Here is a 19137-nt window from a genome sequence, read left to right on the forward strand (position 1 = left end):
ATGGTAAATAATCAGCCTGCAGTGCAAGATACCTGCATTTGATCCCTGGGTCAGGAGGATCCCCTGTAGAAGAGAATGGCTATCTACTCCAGTATTCTTGCCTGGAGAAGTCCAGGGATAGCAACACCTGGTGGGCCACAGTCCATGGGGTTGCCAAGAGTCAGACACAACTGAGTGACTAACACTTGCACTTCAGGCCTTCACATATATAGATTTATTTCTGTATTTATTTATCTGTAAATATATGTGTTTATGTTTTATATTGCTATATGTACATATTTTTATATATGTATATTTAGCTGTCCATATGAATACATTCAATTCTAATTCATTACCGTAGGATTCATATTAAACTTGGGGATACCAGATTTTTATCTTTGTAAGGCTTTTTAATGTCAACAGTGGCTCATGAACATACTGAGGGGAGAAAGGAAACTTCAGTTGATAACTATTTTATAGATACTACTAAAAAAAAAGAACAAATCTCAAGTTTAACGTAACAGAAAGGTCAGCATATCCCCATGTTTAATATTTCTTAAAAATTCTGTAATTTGCAACTCAAGACCCTGGTTTGATTCCTGGGTTGGGAAAATCCCCTGGAGAAGGGATAGGCCCCCCATTCCAGTATTCACTGGCTTCCCTGGTGGCTTAGATGGTAAATAATCCACCTGCAATGCGGGAGACCTAGATTCAATCCCTGGGTTGGGAAGATCCCCTGGAAGAGGGCATGGCAACCCACTTCAGTTTTCTTATCTTGGAGAATCCCCTTGGGCAGAGGAGCCTGGCAGGCTACAGTCCATGGGGCCGCAGAGTTGGACACGACTGAGCACACAGCCTCCCTCGTTCCTGAAGGTGGGTAGACCTACCTAATTTCCCTTCTCATACAAATAGAGTTTGTCTCTAGTCTTACAGAACAATGCCTTTTGTAACCCTGAGCTGGCACTTGTGGATTCTAAATATAAGCCAAGACACTTCTCAGAGATTATAATCAGAATTTTGCTTTACGTGTGAAATCTTATTTTGAATTCAGGTACACAATTACTCAGAGACATAATTATACTGCCTTAGGATAGTATAAAAACAACAGTTTTAATTTTTTTTTTTTTTTGGTGGGGGGAGGTTTACAAAAGTAACCTATTGTTAGGAATCAGAGGTGACTACAGTCTGAGAACTTCACAGATACAAATTAACTATCAGCTGTGAGATTTGCCTATGATTCCTTCATGTTAATTCAGAAGTAAACATACTTGCATGGGGTCCCCCCTCCTCTCATTATACTTAATGTAAATCTCGTGGTGCTTGCACGCATCTTTAAAAATTGTAGAGAAGTGGAAAGAGAATCCAACCAGGATGGCTCATGGGCCACTGGAGGTGTGGCCCCCTCAGTGCTTTGGAAAATATTCTGGGTTTTGAACTGCAACACCTGTAATTATGGAGGCGTCATCCTTTCCATAAAAAAGAAAACAAAACCAAGAAAGCAAAGCCCTTCTACTAACAGGGTGTAGTCATAGCATGTGTTCAGCCTTCCCAAAACCTGTCTGGCATTTGTTTCTGGCCTGGTAGGGAACATCTTCCATCTTTCTGTGAGCACTCATAAAACAATACAAAGGTAAACAGTTGGAGGGCAATTAGCAGTCTCTTTGGGGTAACAGAAGAGAGCAGTCATCCTGCTATTAATGTCAGAGGAATTAATCATGGTTTACATAGGTGATTTACTGGCTTAACTTTGCAAGTGGTTGAAACACAAGAACCCAACAAAGTTTACAAAAGATGCTAGGTTGGAGAACCAGGTATGGCGGACAGCTTACAGAACTATCGGTCAAGTAGCTGAAGGTGTTAAAGTTGTTGAGATGGTGCCTGTCTTGTAAGAGGCCATGTGCAGTGCAGATTTGTGTTTCTCAAACTTTAGTGTGAGTTGTACCTGGCCAGCTTTGTTAACATGCAGATGTTGGTTCAGTAGGTCTAGGCACTGGGCTGTGATTCTGCCTTCTTAAAAACAAAAACATTTATGTACTTATTTGGCTGCACCAGGTCTTAGTTGCAGCATGGGGATCTTCAGTTGTGACATGTGGGATGTAGTTCCCTGACCAGGGATTGAACCTGGGCCCCCTGTATTGGGAGTATGGAGTCTTAGCTGCTGGACCACCAGGGAAGTCCCTAATTCTGCCTTTTCAACACATTGTCAGGTGCAGTGCCCATGCTGCAGGCCAGCACATTTCATTTTGCATAGCAAGGCTGTAGATTGTTCTTACACCTGTGGCAGGTAGGATAAAGCTGCTCATACTCCCTTTAAGAATCTCCATTTATCAACATGTTGCACTCTGAATGTTCACGGCTTAACGGATCATAACAGCTTTTTGGAGTGGAGGTACTTGGCCAAATACTTCATTGTGCATATCAACAACTTCTTTCACAAGCACCAATTTACAAAAAAAAAAAAAACATAAAAATATTTACAGGCCATGATTACATTTATTGAACTATACCCTTAAAAGAAAACAGGAAATGCAATCTCTGTAACTAAAGCCCCTCTCTGTGATTAAAACCTCAGAAAATGCACTATTGTCTCTAGTTTGAATGCTGAGCCTCTTAACAAGTTTTGGCATTGGGGAAGCCTCTTTGAAAGCTGGGATCTTTTACCATTGCTTGACTAGCTTTTCAAGCCATTCAGTTATCAGATGTGGTTTGTTTCAGAATGCCTGATGGTGTTGTATAAAGGGGTCCCTCAGTATCTGAGGAGACTGGTTCCAGGACCTTGCTCAGATACCCAAGTAGGTGGAGGCTCAAGTCCCGTACAGTATATCCTCCACAGGGGCTGGTTCTGCATTCACAGATTCAACCGGCAGCATCCACGAAACCGTGGGTTGAATAGGTGGATACAGAACCAATGGGTACAGAGTGCCAACCGTACTTAATTTTTAAACTTTGTTTTGGTTCCAAATACTTCCCATACTTTAAAAACCATACTTTAAAAACGGAGATCCTCTGTTGGTTTTTGGTATGGACAGAGAGCCACATCACAACCCAGAGAACACACTTCTTTTGCCACTTACTGTGAAACATGTGATTTTCATTAGCCATTTTTCTCTTCTTGGAAGGAAACGCAGGAGTAGAAGCCTTCATTTAGAGTATTCGGAACACGTTTACTAACCTTTCCCTTTCCCCCATGTCCCTCTTCTCCTCCCTTTCTCTCCTTCCCTCCTTTCTCCACTGTGTTTACCGGTACCTGGATGTCTGCCACACCTGGGGTAGAGCAGAGGGAGGAGGTAAGCGGGGGATCTTGGCTTTGGCTCTCAGTTGCTGTCCTACTTATAAATGGCTATATGGGTTGGCTATTTGGGAGAAGGTTAAATGATTTCTGAGGAGGGGTGGCCCATCTCTTTGGTAAAGTGAAGAGTATGAGATGGGAATACAAAAGGAGCCAGGACACCTGGATTCTAATCCTTGTTTAGCCACTCACCAATTATTTGGCCTTGGAGGGCAATTTAACCTCCCTGGGTTCCAGCTTCCTAATCTGTAATTTGATATACATACTTGGTTATGCCTATTTCTCAGAGTGTAGGAGTCTTATCACTGGGATGGCATGAGATAACATTGAATCACATATTCTTGGCAATCACTTTCATTTCTTTCTGGTTGTTCAAACAACATCAATAGCAACAAAAAGAAAACTATTCTCTGTTGACATGCATTAACATTTTCCCGGGACTTGTCACTTTTCTGTTTAAAATTTTTGTTAATTTTAGTTTTTTGACCTCTCTTTCTTTCTAACAAAGAAAAATCAGCAACTTTGTTTTTACTGTGATTGTTTTTAATTTATGGAGACTGGGAAATATGATTCCCCATTTAATGTAGTAATAGAAAAATAAAAGTTGGTTACTTTACAGAAAAATAGTATATTTATAATAATGGTACTTCAGTGAGTACAGTATTAGTTATTTTCTAAACTTAAAAAGATTCAGGTATCCCATTAACTGGTTGATGTCCACACAAGTTTCTGTTCCCTAAAAATGTGCATATATTCATTGACACAGTATTTGCAGAACAAAGTTGGTGTTACATATAATTAACAGTATGTGGCAAGGCACTCAAATGTTCTGAGACCGTTGGGGAAATTTTGGCCACAATTAACTATAGTTTGCTGATTTGGAATTTACAATTTTTTCCTATTACTTAAACTATAACAAAATGGGAACAAGCACCTTTGCCTTAGTATAATTAAAAATGAAATTATGTCAGGAACATGTTTTAAAAAGGAATTTCTATTTGTTTTACCACCAAAAGGTGGCGTCCTACCCCCATGCCCTTTATTTAAAAACCCTTCTTGCTTTAATTTAACAAAAAGAAACTTCTAGTTGATTACTGATAAAGAAATTAAAATGTGCTCCTTATGAATGTAACGTGACAGTGTTGAAAATGAACTATATGTTAAACTGCAGTTAAGTTTCCCTCTAATGTAAGCCAAATGGGCATGGAAGTCTTTAATACGGCAGCACATTAGACAGTATTATTACAAAATTGGGTACAATATATCATGGGATTTACAGCCAGGATTTCCTTTTGTCTGCAAAACTTGTTGCCAGTCTGATTTTGGCCCCCACTTTCAGGTGAATGTAAGAAAGTTAAAATGCAGAATAAGATCAGTGGTAACCTAAAGATCTCCTTTAGTATGGCAATGCTAATAATTTAAAAAAAACACACACACACAAAACTCACTATTTGATCTGAAAACAAGATCAGAGCATGAATTGTTCTTTAGAGATGATGAATAAATTTGTCATATTGAAATAAATTGCTATTCCCCTGAGTTATAATTTTGCAACCCAACATATACCATAACATGTTATATTGGGCATAAACACTGTAGAAATGAAAAACATCATCACATCCCCAGCCAACAACCCTCCATAGACTGGCTACTTTGTAGATTTCCATTTACTTCCATGTAAATTCAGCATATGGAATTTCCAGTGATGGTAATGGGTGGTAAAGGGTTGTTCATAGTGTTAACTGAGAAGACAAAGCTTTTATATAATTGTCTAGTACATGGTAAGGATTCAATAAATATTAGATGTTATCACTGACAGATGTAGACTGTGAGCTCCTCAAGGGCAGAAATTTTATGTATTTTTGCATCCCTCAGTGCCTACTATATGGTCTAGAACATAGTAGGTGTGTCATGTCTTAATGTCTTGAATCAAAGAACACAACTCTAGCCTCTAGGAAGCTAGGAAGTGCTGCAGGAACTGAAACACATTTTCTTTATCTCGATTCTAGTCTAAAGATCTGATGGATGGTTTTGCCTGGATAGCCTAGCGTCTTACACAGCATGCATTCAACAAGAATTCTACTGTGTTGTAATTACCTTAGCATGGTCTCCCTGTCTCTGGCTTTATTCTGCAGCATGAGTGAATGATTTTTTTTTTTACTTGCAAAACAGATACAATTTTAAAATGGTAGTCTTATGCTGTTGTTGACATTGAGATTTAGAATTCTTCAGTAAATGAATGTTTTAAAATATTTGTATACAGACAGTATCCAAAAAATTGATAATAACTCTTTTTCAGAATATTGGTTATCTACAACTGCCCCAGCCAGGCTAAAGACCAGAGAGATAATACTTACCCTCCCCACCAGGTCTTCCCCCCTTCCCCCATTGTCTCCTCACCTCCCAAGTACTTTGTAGGAATCCACAGGACTGGCTGCCAATATATTCTCATAAAGAGTTACCCTGCTATACCACCCAGCCGGTAGCTGGAAATGCTGGTATGTTAGCGGCATCTGAGGTTAAGAGTCTGAAAAAATTATTTCTGTTAAAAACAATAACAAACCATAGAGCCATGTATCTTTCCAAGTCACAGTGTGGAAACAGAAAGTCATGTTCCTTCTCTATTTGTATTGATGATAGTGAAAGAAATGCTTGTGTCTTTTGTTTTGTACATGTATATTTCAAAATATTTAATCCAGGCTCCTAATTTACTCCTTCAAATTTCTAAATTCCACCAAACTTCAAAGCAACAAAAAGAAAAAAAGTCTCACCTTTTCAAAGAATTGGACAAAGCTTTTTACATGTGACTGATCTCTGGGAGAGAAGGTAATTTGTGTTAAACAACTGATTGACATTCTAGCCCCCTGGGCGTTTTCCTAAGAGAAACCGTGGCAAGAACAGAGCTCCCAACGCAGCCACTTTCCCCTGAAGTGGATCTAACTACACATTCCTGCAGTGACTCTGAGAAGGAAGGACGGGGAAGCGTCCCACATTACACTCTCCTGCTTCAGAAATACAGGGGGAAAAACCCCTCGCTGGCTGGTTTCTCTTTCTTGCAAACAGGGGTTTGTCCTCCTGCTGAACTTTCACCTTCCGAACTCGCCTTCTTTCATTGGACAAAGTACAGAAAGAAAGAGGAGAGACCGAGGGAGGACGGGAGAGAAGGAGAAAGGGGGTTGAAAACACCACCCCCTCCCCCTCCTTCAACTGTCACTGATGGCAAAACACTTTCACTTTTAACTGGAGGAAACTCACATCCCTGTCTATCCTCTCCTCTTCCTTCTGTATTTTTAGCTCAGAAACCAAGCAAATAGCCGTCGCCTTACGATCTTCGTCCCTAGTTGCTAACACTCTCCCTCTCGCTTTTTTCCCCAGGGTCTGAATGGGCCCCCCTTTCCCCTCTTCTGAGGAATCCCCCTCCCCCATGCCCCTTGTTTTCCAGGTCTTTCTTGCCTGATTCCTCTTTTGCCAGGGACTGCTCTGGCGTGGCCCTCCTCTCTCTCGGGTCTGCAGGCTCTGCCTCCCTCTCTCCCATCCAGCCTGGACGCCCCTCACTCCTACCTCTCTGTTCCCCTTGCCCCCAATTCCCACCTCCCCCAGCCCTGCTTTGGCAACTGCGATTTTTTTTTTTTTTTTGCTGCAAGCCTTGTTGTTTACCCAGCAGGTGGATGTGACGTCAGGGACGCACAACAGCAAAAAATAACAACATCTCCCTCCGCGACGTGTTGGCCTCGCGCGCGCCTTATTTATTTATTTGTTCCGGGGGTGGGGGCGGGCACCAGCACCTAAGTGGCTTGGGGAAGGAGGGTGAGCAGGCTCAGGCCCGGGGGTGGTTTGTGGGCGGGTGAGGTGGAGAAGGGGCCCAGGCTGGATGTCAGGGGTGGGAGCAGGCTGGGGAAAGCCCCGGCCCGACGCCGTCCGCGCCTCTGCGGCCGCCGCCACCACTGGCGCTAGCTGGGCTCCGGGAAGCTAGTCCGGAGCGGAGGAATCTATTGTTATTTATTGTGTGGCGGTTTCATGCTGTACTCGCGCGGCCCGGCCCTCGCCCGGGAGTGCGTGTGTATGTGTGTGTCTGTGTGTGTGTGTGTGTATATGTGCGCGCGCGCGCGCGTGTGTGACCAAGTGAGTGTGTTTGCGGGGGTGCGCGCGCGGGCGGGAGTGGGCGCGCTCGGGGAAAGGCCCGAAAACACCTTAGTTTGCACCGAGAGACCATTTGCAGCGGGTGAGTTTGTATTTTTCCATTTCTGCTCCACTTTTTCCCAAGCCGCCTCCTGCCTTGTTTCCGACCACTTTAAACAACAAAAACAACAACCAAAAAAAAAAAAAAAGAAAGAAAAGAAAGAAAAGAAAAATATCTACTTTCCATCTCCCGGCTCCACGGCTCCACGTGCATCTCCCCCAGCCCTCCCCAGAGGCAGCCTCTCTCTTCCCAGGGTCAGGGCCAGGCTCTGGGGTGGGTGGGGGCTGCGAGTCGCCTCGGGGTGGAGGGGTTTCCAGGGGCACTGCTCTCTTGGGTGCATTTCCATAAGTCAAATGGGGGGTGGGGCGGCGAAGGCAGCGGCGAGGAGGCAATCTCGCCTTCCCCTTGGCCCCTTCACGCGTTGTTCTGCACTCGCCGTGGGGAGAGAAATCGATAAGCCCAGGCGGCCTGGTGTAACTTTCAGTGTCCGTTGTTGGGGTGCCTTCCGAGTAGCTGCCGGGAGGGCGCAGGGCCCGGGGTCAGGTCCACGGCGGGAGGGGGGCGCGCTGCTGGGTGCTTCTCGAGCCCAAAGTTTGCACTTAGAGCAAACTTTTTCCCTTCGCTCAACTGCTAGTGTTTGTCCCCTCTGTGCCCAGGGGCTGCTCCGTGGGCCTCAGCAGAATGACTGGGGATGTCCGCGCCCTAGGCCCCGCGGCTGGGGACGTCTCTAGTGCTACGCACGCCGCGTCCCGACCTCGATGGCGGGGACACTCCTCTATCGCACCCCAGAGCCCAGAAAACTCAAACACATCCCCGCACACCCTCAGCTAGACACGTACCCCTCACGCGCTCGGCCCAGCGAACTCAGCCTCCCTGCCAGGGATCCGCGACTGCCGTGGCCAGCTCCGCGAGTGAGAGTGGGAGCAGGGCGCGCTGCGGGTCGTCGCCGCGCGCGGATTCCTCTCCACGCCATCACATGCACTTTCTGGGTGTACTCCCCTCTTAAAAACGGGGGTGGAGGGGATTTCCCAAGCCTCGATATGTCCTGAGACGTGCGCGAGTCGCCGCGTCCCTTTGGCGCTGTCCCGGCAGCCGATGGCTCTCTGTTCCTCGTCTGCGCGCCGCCTTCTTCCCGAGCTCCCGGCGCTCCATTCGTGCCCCGCAGAGAGGATTCAGCTGAGCCAGCCCGCGAGCCGGGCGGCCGTGCGCCTCGGGTGGGGACCGAGGTGGCGGCGCCGGGAGCCGAGGGGTTTGCCAGTTGCTGCAGGGTCGCGGTCATTCACTGCCTCCGCCTCCCCTCGCCCCCGCCTTCTGCCCCCCCTCCTTCCCAGACGCTGCTGCGCTCGGAAACTTTGATTCCTTCTCCTTTTTGGCCCTAGGCTAGTCCCCCTCCCCACCTGTTGTGAGCTCCACCTTGGTCCCTGGAGACTGGCGGTGACACACGCGGGCGCAAGGGAGCTTCGCGCCCAGAAACAAAGTCTCATGCCCTCCCCCCCCCCCCACAAGTGTTTGCTAAGAAATCTCTGCCTGCAACACCCCCCCCCCCCCGCAATCGCCCCCCATTGCCGCGCAGCTCCCGCCCCCTGTTAGAATAAGGACTAAATAAACAGTTGTAACTCCAAACCTTGCGACTGCGATCTTATCCCGATCCCACCCCTCCCCCTTTCCTCCCCCCTCCTTTTTTGTTGTTGCAACTTTGTAAGATCCCGGGTAAGGTGCTGAGACTTTGGCTCCGTCCGATTCCCTGTCTCGGGATCCTTGCAGGGAATCCCTGAGCCACATTCTCTCTTCCCTCCACGCGCGCTTGTGGGTCCTTTGGGCCCGACGCCCTCTCAGCCTTGGCCCCCCAGCTCACTCATCTTTCCCGCCCCACTCCATTTCCCCCAACCTGCACCGAGAAGACTTGCTGACGGTCACCCCGGTTTCTTGTCAACCGCAGAACCCGAAAGTTTGCAAGAGGAAGAGAGCGTGTGGCGAGCAAGCGGGCCAGGGGCAGCGGCAGCGGCGCCGGGGACCATGGTGCTGCCGGCGCCTCCTCCGCGGGCGTGAAGGCGGCGCTCCCACTCCCTCCCCGGTCTCCGCGGGTAAGTCGAGGCGGCTACGGCCGCGGGCGGGTGCGCAGGGTCTAGGGACACCTTAGAGCTTTGGGTTGCGCCCGGGGGTTTTCTGTGCCCAAAGCCTCAGCATGGGCGGCGCGAGCGCAGCGATCTGGCGCCGGAGCCAGGAATGCGCCTGTCCTCAAGCCGGTAGGTGCTTCGAAATATTGGACTTTCTCCTTTTTCCCCCTTTTCTTTCCAAAATCCGAAAATCTAGAGATCAAAGTTTAGCGTGGAGTATAAAGTGCTCTGATAAAATATGATGACATCCCTCGCTCCCCTTCTCACCCTTCTCCCGCGCCCCCCCCCCTTTAACTATTAATTATTTCCAAGTCATTGTGTCCAAATACCCTTGCCGGGCTGATTACAAAGTGTATTGATTTAGTCTGGGCTCATCCTACGCGTTCGTTTTAATTCCTTTTCTTTTGCTCAACCAGAAAACCCGAAATGAAACTTATTTGTTCCTCTGTGCACCCCCTGCCCGCAGCCTTCGAGGCTTGGACAGAATAATGAAATTAATATAAACATTTCATTTGGTTGCATTTGAGCTTTTCCAGCCCACTTAGGAGGGGCTGGTGTTGCTCTCATGTCTGGTCACAGGTATTTTCCAAGTTTGGATTTCCCTTTTTGTTACTGTTCTGTAGACTGGAATGTTGGAGGGCCGTTCTGTATTCCCTTTGAAAGGAGTCTATACATTGAAACTGTCTACACTTTACCTTTAGTTGTCGTAGGCTTCAGGATTTAGGGCTTGCACAATAGCTGAACTGAAAAAACCTAAGGGATGGTAAAGAGATTTTTCTCCTGCTGAAAATATATTGAAGAATATCTCCAATTTTTTACCTTACATGTCCCTTCCCCTTGTATTTTCCATAGTGAGAATCAATTTAGGGAAATATCTTAACTAGAATTTGAAGAGAAATGGTAAGAGTTCTGGTATTTTCTGCCAAGGGTTATCCTGTATAACAGAGACACAGAAGTTCCTGGTATTTTCCGTTCCAGAGACAAATGTATCAAATCTTTTGAGAATTCCACTAGAGTTTTGATTCTATTAAGTGAAAAATACCCATCTCTTTGAGGCCAGGAAATTAAAATTGGGCTCACAGTTTCAGAGGTTGGGAATGAGTCTTTTCTGTCTCTGACTTTCCTGCTTGAAACATCATACAATTAAAGAGTATTAAAAATATAAAAAGGAACTCAACCAGTTACCATTAAAAGGTGTTAGCTAAAATCTTACTGCAAGGAGGGGGGAATGTTTAACATCTTGTCACTAGCTGCATCCCTCCCCACTTTCCCCGCACCCTCCTTAGACTTTGGATTAGTCATTGTATGAGAGAGAGAGAGAGAGAGACAGAAAAAAAAAAAAATCAGTTCTTTTTTTTGAAAAAGTAAAGTAAACAGCCTCCAACTGCTGAACCTTGACAACCCAAATTAAGGAAGCAGGAGAGATCAAACAGAACTGCTGCTGGGTTGTTGTCAGGAGCTCTACACGGAGAACCCTGGACTATTCGATCTAGCAGCAAAGCTGTATATTGACTAATGCAGAAATGGACTATTGCAAATGCTGATCTTTGTTGTCCAAGCAAAGCCTCGCTTGGAAGGAAATATTCAACCCCTCTCCAGGCAGGATCTGAGTTCCTTATAGATGCTGAATAGCTAAACAAGTTATTATTTTTATAATGCATTCTTATTTATGAACAAAACATACCCAAAAGGGCATTAAAAGGCTATTAAGTCTTCCATAGGCTGTCTCGCTACCCAGAACTGTGCAGTGGAATTCTTTTTTACCAACATTAGACTCCTACACTAGAGTTAGATAACATTTTCTCACATCAAGTTTAGAAGATCTGCCTTGTCAGGGAAGCCAAGGTTTTGTATGTGAGGGTTTAAATCTGATGTGAAGCTCAAAAAAAAAAAAAAAAGAAAAAGAAAGAAAATCCTGGTGATGAAGTTTTGTGTCAGCCCACTCTTGGAATTTAAAAAGGCGAGAGGGAGCATTCTCCAGATTAGACATAACCTCTTTTTTTAGATTGACATTCAACATGACCACGTTGCTACTTTTATTCAAGTTCTCTGTAACTTGTCCTTGCTTGTTGTCTAGGAAAATTTAACTGCTTTACATTTTTAAAGGTAGTAGTAACAGTAATTACTTTAGCATTTTGTTTTCACAGGTTTATCAAAGTATAATGAAAGAAACATCAACTTTTTAGATTAACTGCCTCAAATTAAGGGGGTTGTATTGCTGGGGACATCTGAAAGATTTTGTGTTTATATTTAAATCCTGGAGTATAAACTGTGTAACACTTTTTAGGTATAGACTATACCCAAATTAAATATCATTTTTTTAATTAAGTAGAACAAAGTGGGGAAAAGGACAAATAAACACATAGAGAAGGATAAAAATAATTGTTGTTTAAGGATTGCATTTGTAATGAACAAATGTTGATCACATAGTAAGCACTTTGTGTTTTTCTAAGTCAGAGTTTCATAACCAGAGTGCCCAACATGTTTCAAAGTCTGTAGCTTTTATTGGATATACCTTTTATTGTATCATTAAACAATGTGAGTTAAACATACACATGGATGCTATTAGGCAATTTTCTGCAATATGTAATGTTTTCTGAAAAGCTATAAATATTTTCTAGTTAAATCATTTGTACCAACAATAACAAAAGTTAACTGAGTTAATATTGAGCCTGGGCATGGTTTTCTGTTACTGACTCTTTCCCTATTTCTCTTAAGACTCTACCCCCAGCCTTGTATATTTGCATTTGTAGGCTCTATTGAAGGCTGTGTCTGTTCTCAGCAGTTGTTTAAATTAACAGAAAAATTGAGATATTTCCTCAACAAATATATTTATACCACGGCAATGCCAACATAAAGGAAGAGAAAGGAGAATAGAACAGATGTGACAACTTCTTTTGAACCCAGCTTCCTCTTTGCAGCCAACCTTATTGTGCTGTTGATTTGGTTTTCAGGTTTTACTTAAGATGCAAACTCACTTTTAAAATGTTATCTTGTAAAGAATCTGCATCCCCAAAATGTATGTATGTTCCATTTAGGTATTATAAAGTCTTGATTACTTTCAGTGGGTATGCCAAGAATATTTACAGGGCATTGCAAGGGTTCTGTCTTTTAAAAATAATTTTAGGCACCCGTTAATAAAATTTAAATAGATTGCAGGCTGTCAGAAAATAGTATAAATTTTGTTTATGATTCAGTTACTTTAAGGTACTTACATTAAAGAAACTCATTTAACCCCTGACTGAAGAGCATTAAGTGGGGGAGGCAAGCCCTCCAAAGAGCTCCCACTGCCCTTTGCTCGCCCGATAATCTTAAATTACTACAATTTAATTGCAACTTCAAGGCACCGGGCATGAGCTGTTTCTCTGAGGCTGAAAAGAGGTTTCCAGAGCATAGCTAGATTTGCACAGGTGGTATTTTTGTTTTTCGAAGAAATTTTTTTGCTTAGGGCTTTTTTCTTTTTCTTTCTTATCCTGTTAGGTGTCATAGTCCCTTTATAGAATTCCTTCATAGTCATGTCATTTTTGCTAAGCCAGCAGTATTGTTGTCTCTTTTATTTTTAAGTACGTTTTTGGACTGAGTGTATATGAGGGTCTCCAGCAAATAGAGGTTTGTTTTCTAAAGAAAACAGCCTTAAGAGAGGCATCTGCTGAATAGACAGGTGAACTTGATATGTGAGCCAACATAGACTTTTACCATTTGTGGGGGATTTTTTTTTTTTTTTTTTTAGTTGATGGTAGTCATCCCACCAGGTGATTACTGAGTCTGTAACTCAGGCCAGCAAGCCAAGTTAAGTTTGCAGTTGGGCTGGTGTAATTTCTAGACAATCTTTCCTGTGCCTTGTTGCACTGATCTGTGTCACTTTACCATATGTGTGCTCTCCAAGGAGCCATCTTAAACTGATTTTTAAAAATCCTTCTCTTCCTTGGTGCTTGGCTGAATTAAGGTTAGAGGTGCCGAAAGCTAGAACAAACATCAGCAGGCCATGAGTTGAGACAAATTCCTGAAACAAAGGAAAACCTGGCCAGATATGGGGTGTCTTATGCATGGCACTTAATCCACCCCCCCAGACCCACGTAGTTTATTTCAATGTGCATGTGACGATGTGGTTAATGGAAATTAAGCAGATTTGGCTTGTGCTGCCAACCTAAAAATAAATGCTGCAAGGAACGTTTGATTTCAAGAAGTGCTTTGGTTTTGCATCCCATAGATAATGTTCTTGCAATAATGGCTCCAAGGCTGGTATTCTGGAAGGAGGAAGTACATAGGGGTAAAGTGCATGGCAGCCAGGGAAGACAATTAGACAGTGTTCTTTGTTTCTTTAATAAATTATTTTCATTAATTACAGGCAGTTGGTACTGAGGCACTTTTTCGGGCCTTGTTTAGGAGTCTGCTCCTATTCACAAGAAGGTTGTGCCAGAAGCTGCATCCTTTTTCTTGCACTGTTTTACCCAGTCTTGAAAATCTCTTAGCCAGATGAGCTTGAGGATGTCTCTGCAAGACTTGTTTTTCTTTTTGAAATCCCCTGACGCCCGTTTTTAATACATGCCCTGCCTTGTGCACAACAGGTGTTTGGTAGTGATTTTTATGGGACTGAAAGTGAGAAAAACATTTCCTACCTAGCCAGCCACTGAGAGAACGGGCTGCCTGGAAGAAAGAATCTGGAACTTGAATAAGCATACATGGGTTTTTCTGTATTACCATCTGCAAGGTCTTTGCTTTTAAAAAAGTGGAGGAGGGCCTCAATTTGGTGCCTCGGTATTTGCCGTTAGGTTGTAGTAATTTAAGATTACTGGGAGAGTGCAAAGGGCAGTGGAGGCTTTTTAGTGGCCTCATCTTAATGCTTGAAGCTGTGGACTCATGGGGTTAAATAGTTTCTTCAATGAGAGTACTTTAAGTAGCTAAATCATAAACAAAATTTATATTAGACCCTGACAACTAATAATCTATTTAAATTACATTAAAGTATCTGGTCAGAAATTTAATTAAAGTCAGAAGTAGTGTCAAACCCTGTAAATGTCTTGACAGGTCTACTCAATTGGAACAGATATCACGAAATATTTACATATGTCTGGTGTGTTCCAGAACATCTCGGCAGGCCCTGTGCAAAGCTAATTGTACTTTGTTTCCAAATGACAATTTTAATAAAATAGATATATTTTCTTAAATAGAGGAGCATGAACATATACAAAGTTGTGTTCAAGTATTCTATTTTATTATTTAGTTATCTCTACTCAGGACCCCTCTGTGATGGCTTTATTTCCTCCAACTGCTGCTAATTCAGACAAAAAGCTGGAATAGAGTCACTGGTTAGAAAGCTCATGTCATTCTGTTTTTTATTTCAAGAGTTTGGAGATCTCAGAGGTTAGCATGTTAGAGGACAGTTTACTAAGGGGAGAAAAATGGACCTGAACTTGGTATTATTGAATTCCTGTTCATATGAAATAGGAGACATTCACTTAGGATGGGACAAAGATGTTTTTCCAAGTTGTATTTCTGGATGCAGATTTATTTATTAATAGTAATTCAGGTGGACATTCACAGTTGGCCAGATTCTCTTTGCTTCCAGATTCTCTGGTTTTAGCTGATTTTGTCATCGACTTTATCAGCTAGTACACTGAATAGCAGTCGTAGCTTTAACTCAAAAGCAGAATTTCTGAGGTTTCCTTTTCTCCCTCCTGTCTCTGCAGTTGAATCATAATGTAACTTTTCGTGCTCCTGGAACCCTGTCTGTGAATTAGGGGAATATTTTAGGTATGTTCTTTGAGCTTAGAGACCTAAGGATACTGGGGCTGTGTGTTGTTCTTCAGACTTTTGAAGGTGTTCTTCGTGCTCCCAGGAAGTAACCGCAGCTCTTGTGGGGAACGGAGTGATGTGAGTTTGACATGTGTTTTTTCTGTCCCAGAGCCTCTCCCTTCAGCTGGTGGTACCCTGTCAGAGGAGCTGGAGGCTTCTCTCCTGAGGACAGGTGAACACAAGAGATGGAGGTGGTAACTCATATATGAAGTGGGAGAGGGTTGTTGTTGGTCCAAGTTCAGCATGTTTCAAAGTGAAGTTCCTTGTTTACCTGCTTCCAGACATTGTGTGTGACTATGCATGTGTATGTGTTAGGGGAGATTTATTAAAATACAGATCCTTCAATCAGAATTTTTGCTGACTGATGTGCAAATGTGCATTTTTCACAAACCTCTCCTGGGGTAATTCTGATGCACACTAAACAGAGGCCCATGGACCAGGTAATTTCCGCTCGTAAAGACTGTGAAACGGAAATCTCTATCTCCATGTAGATTTTACCAACTAATGTTTTGTTTTTATCTCGAGACCTGCATTCCTTTTAATGTGTTTGGATTTCTATTAAGAATCAAAGCCGGTGGTTTTTAAGTATGCATGAGGATTGGAATCGCAGCAGAGCTGTCATTCCAAACACAGACGTAGTCACAGCGCGCCTGGATGTGCCATAACGGGAGTGGTGCCAGCTTCTGCGTTTTTGAAATGCTCCCCGTATGATTCTGATGCCCACCAACATGGGAGAACTGGACTCCTCAATGGTCAGTATTGGAGAAAAGCTTACAACTCTCCCTACAGGTTTAACCTGACTGTTTGGACTTCAGGAAACTTAAGAAAGGAATACGAATTCCCTTCTCAGAGTCTAGCACCAAAAGAAACATTAGATACTCAGAGAAACAGAGGCAGAACCAGAGCCTCACAGTTCAGCCGAGTGGTAGGAACAATGTGGAACACCAGTCGTTTTCACTACCAGACATTTCTTTTCAAATAACGCCTTGCTTGCGCCCATGTTTCCAATGGGCGTTGTCACGTTGTAGCTACCAATTAGTGTCAAATCGCTTGCTGTAATTTTTTTCTCTGCGTATTTTGTCTTAATTTAAAAATCTGAACTGTTTACCCACTAGATTAATTCTGCTGGCATAAGTATGTTGATTTCCCTAGGCATCTTGGGAAATTCTCTCATTGTATGTGATAGGGCCTGCAGGAATATTGATGGAAGTAACCTCGCCAAGAGTGCCACACAAATAAAGCAAGCAGAATCCTAAGACGAATGCATCCTCCAAGATTATGAGATAAAGGAAGATAAAATGCTAAGGAGGCTTGTTTAAATATTCAGGGCTTCAGCTAAAGATCTCTCCAGTAAGATCAAAAGAGTTATTTAAATAAAAGTTGTATAGAGATTTTTCATCTGTATTAGTAATGTGCCTTTTGAAGTTACCCAGCAATAAAGTGTTGGTCCAAAATGCCCTCACCTTAAAAAAAAAAAAATTCCATTTGACTTTGGGTGTGGCTTGATTTTAATGGATACAAAAAAGTTGGCAATTGTTTTTGTGTTTAGAACTTCACAGTTGCTTTGACTCTGGGTTTGTGTGGCATTTGAAATATTCCTGTAATACAAAGTTCTTTTATTTCTGTTCAGACCCTGAAGGGCTTAAAAAACAATCTCTGATGGGCCAAGTTTTCAATCTAGAGTGTCTCTAGCCGTGAATAGAGGATTTCTATAAAAAGATGAAAAACGGGACTGGTTGAAAAAAATAGGTGCATCGTTGAGGCTATAAGGTCTCACTGTTACGGCTACCAGTGGGTGAAATCTACAGCATGATGTTAAATCCCTGCGCCTTGTTTATTGAAAGGATGTTTATCATTTCTTTAAGAAAGTTAAGTAATTAGCTGATTTGTCTATAAGGGAATCAATGACAGACCCTTTTTAATGATGTATTCTAGAAATTTTCTAATAGGAAGTTTGCTGCGTTTAATTATTTGAAAGGAAGCTAGTTGAATCTTGAAAAGGGGGTGCCGGGGGTCAGGTGAGGCCTCTTGAGAGAATATCGCTGTCCATGTGCAGCTGCCAATAATTATCGAGAAGGTAGTCTATTAAAATGGAAATGGTTCAGCCTTGGGTTTTCTCTGATGGGCTTCATCAGGCATGTTGTTGCAGACCTGCTGTTTTGCCTGCCTTCTCTGGGCTTAGGAAGGGTTCAGTCACTTCAGTGTGTTCATCTTATTTTCTAAATCGTGGCTTTTGTTGCAGTGTGATGCCTGTTGACAGTAAACTCACCGTAGTAACTTGGGTAAAGCTTACAACAAATTCTTATACTTGTAGGAGCAAGTCATCCTGCCCGCTGACTGGGGTGCTTCTCCCTTCTGTGTCCTGAAGGCAGTGGTAGCACAAGTCTTAAATATTTGGGGATGGGGATGGCAATGTGGATAGGGCGGGGGGATCAACTCCCCATCTGACAAAAAATTTACCTTAGACCCTTGTGTTCCCAAATCATACGTGAGATGTGATTCTAGCTTACTCTTTCTATGCGTGTATCAACTCAAAATTTAAAAGATACTTAGAGATGTCATTTCTATGTATATATTTTTTTAATTAAGAAGGAGGACAGTGGCTTTTGCTAGCTACAGAAATCATCTCTGTGTCAGAGAGTACTTCCCCATGGCAGAGTCCCTAGGTGGGAGACTTCTTTACAGTAGTGGTAAGCGCTTTTGAAAATGGTACAAGTGGATTTTATATTGGGGTTGTAGTGTTCTAACAAGTGCCCTGATTGTGGAATAAAATGCAGCGCCTTGGCTTCAAGCACTTTGATCTTTGAGTTGAGAGCAACTTTTCAGGAAAGCAGTCTGGCAGATACTTACAAAGCGATTTCTCTTAAAACTATATGCTTACAGATTTCAATTTTTGTTTTGAAATGTGTAAGACACCAAAAAGATGTCATTCAGAAGATAATTCAGTGGGCCCCCATGTACGTGCAGCTCAGCTTCAAAAAGAACATATTTCTGATCCTGGTTGGAAGGGTTCCTGGCGTGTTCTTACTCTTCTGTCCTTCGCCCCTGGAGGTGAGCTCTGCTCTCAGTTGACTTTTTCTGTCCCATGGCTTTCATTATACTTTTAATACATAGGCATGTATTCCCCCAAATAGAGGGTTTTCTTTTGCATATTCAAGTTATGTATTGACAGCATCCTCCTATACGTGTTCTTTGGTAAGTTGATTTTTTTGTTGTTGTTGTTTAACACTGGTAAAATTCATCCATGTGAATACAGGTGGCTGTAGTTTATTCATTTTTCCATGTGAACATTTTAAAGTGCTGAGTATTAAGACAAGCTTTTTACACGTGAATTTAAAACCCAGCAGCATTCTGTAGTCCCATACATTGAAAACATAGGATGGATTTGAAACTGTCAGTCTTGGTCCTGTCTTCATAATGTGTTCATTTGCCAGTGGTTTTTTGTTTTTCTTGCTGCTATTTATTTGTTTGTTTTATGGGTAAAGGGAAACATTTTAAAGGCAAACATTACCAGAGAATTCGATTTAAAAAAATTATATATCAAGTGGCTAATCTCTTATATGTGAGTAGGGGGAGAGGGGAAAGCAGATGAGGTATTTAAAGACTTGGCTTAGAACTTAACAGTTACATATGTGGAGTAGCAAGTTAAAAAGTGATGTTTAATTAACAGCTACTTTATACTTCTGTATCCTTGGTATGTATGATACAGGCACCTTGTTCTTCAGTGTACAGAGTGATTTCTTCATATTTTCAAGGACTAGCATCTTTAATGGTAT

At 42.9% G+C, this 19137-nt stretch overlaps 2 protein-coding genes and 1 long non-coding RNA gene across 7 annotated transcripts in view; 2 read left to right on the forward strand and 1 right to left on the reverse strand.

Moving 5' to 3' along the window:
* The window catches only part of EIF4E3 (eukaryotic translation initiation factor 4E family member 3), a 524749-nt gene that overhangs the window by 132719 nt on the left and 372893 nt on the right, over nucleotides 1-19137 (forward strand). For all 4 annotated transcript variants that reach the window (XR_011250848.1, XR_011250847.1, XR_011250846.1 and 1 more), the window contains one exon: nucleotides 9388-9532. The gene's annotated coding sequence lies outside the window, so the exon portion shown is untranslated. The remainder of the gene's footprint in view (nucleotides 1-9387; nucleotides 9533-19137) is intronic.
* Nucleotides 7476-9658, reverse strand: LOC138424546 (uncharacterized). The gene is made up of 2 exons (XR_011250857.1): nucleotides 8288-9658; nucleotides 7476-7557 (listed from the first exon to the last, which is right to left on the reverse strand). It is a non-coding gene; the product is annotated as an uncharacterized lncRNA (long non-coding RNA).
* Nucleotides 9388-19137, forward strand: part of FOXP1 (forkhead box P1) — a 622410-nt gene continuing 612660 nt past the window's right edge. Inside the window, exon 1 of one of the 2 annotated variants that reach the window (XM_069561641.1) lies at nucleotides 9388-9532. The gene's annotated coding sequence lies outside the window, so the exon portion shown is untranslated. The remainder of the gene's footprint in view (nucleotides 9533-19137) is intronic. The other variant, XM_069561643.1, reaches the window with a different exon arrangement.

The sequence above is a fragment of the Ovis canadensis genome, chromosome 19, assembly GCF_042477335.2.
Source record: "Ovis canadensis isolate MfBH-ARS-UI-01 breed Bighorn chromosome 19, ARS-UI_OviCan_v2, whole genome shotgun sequence".
NCBI lineage: Eukaryota > Metazoa > Chordata > Mammalia > Artiodactyla > Bovidae > Ovis > Ovis canadensis.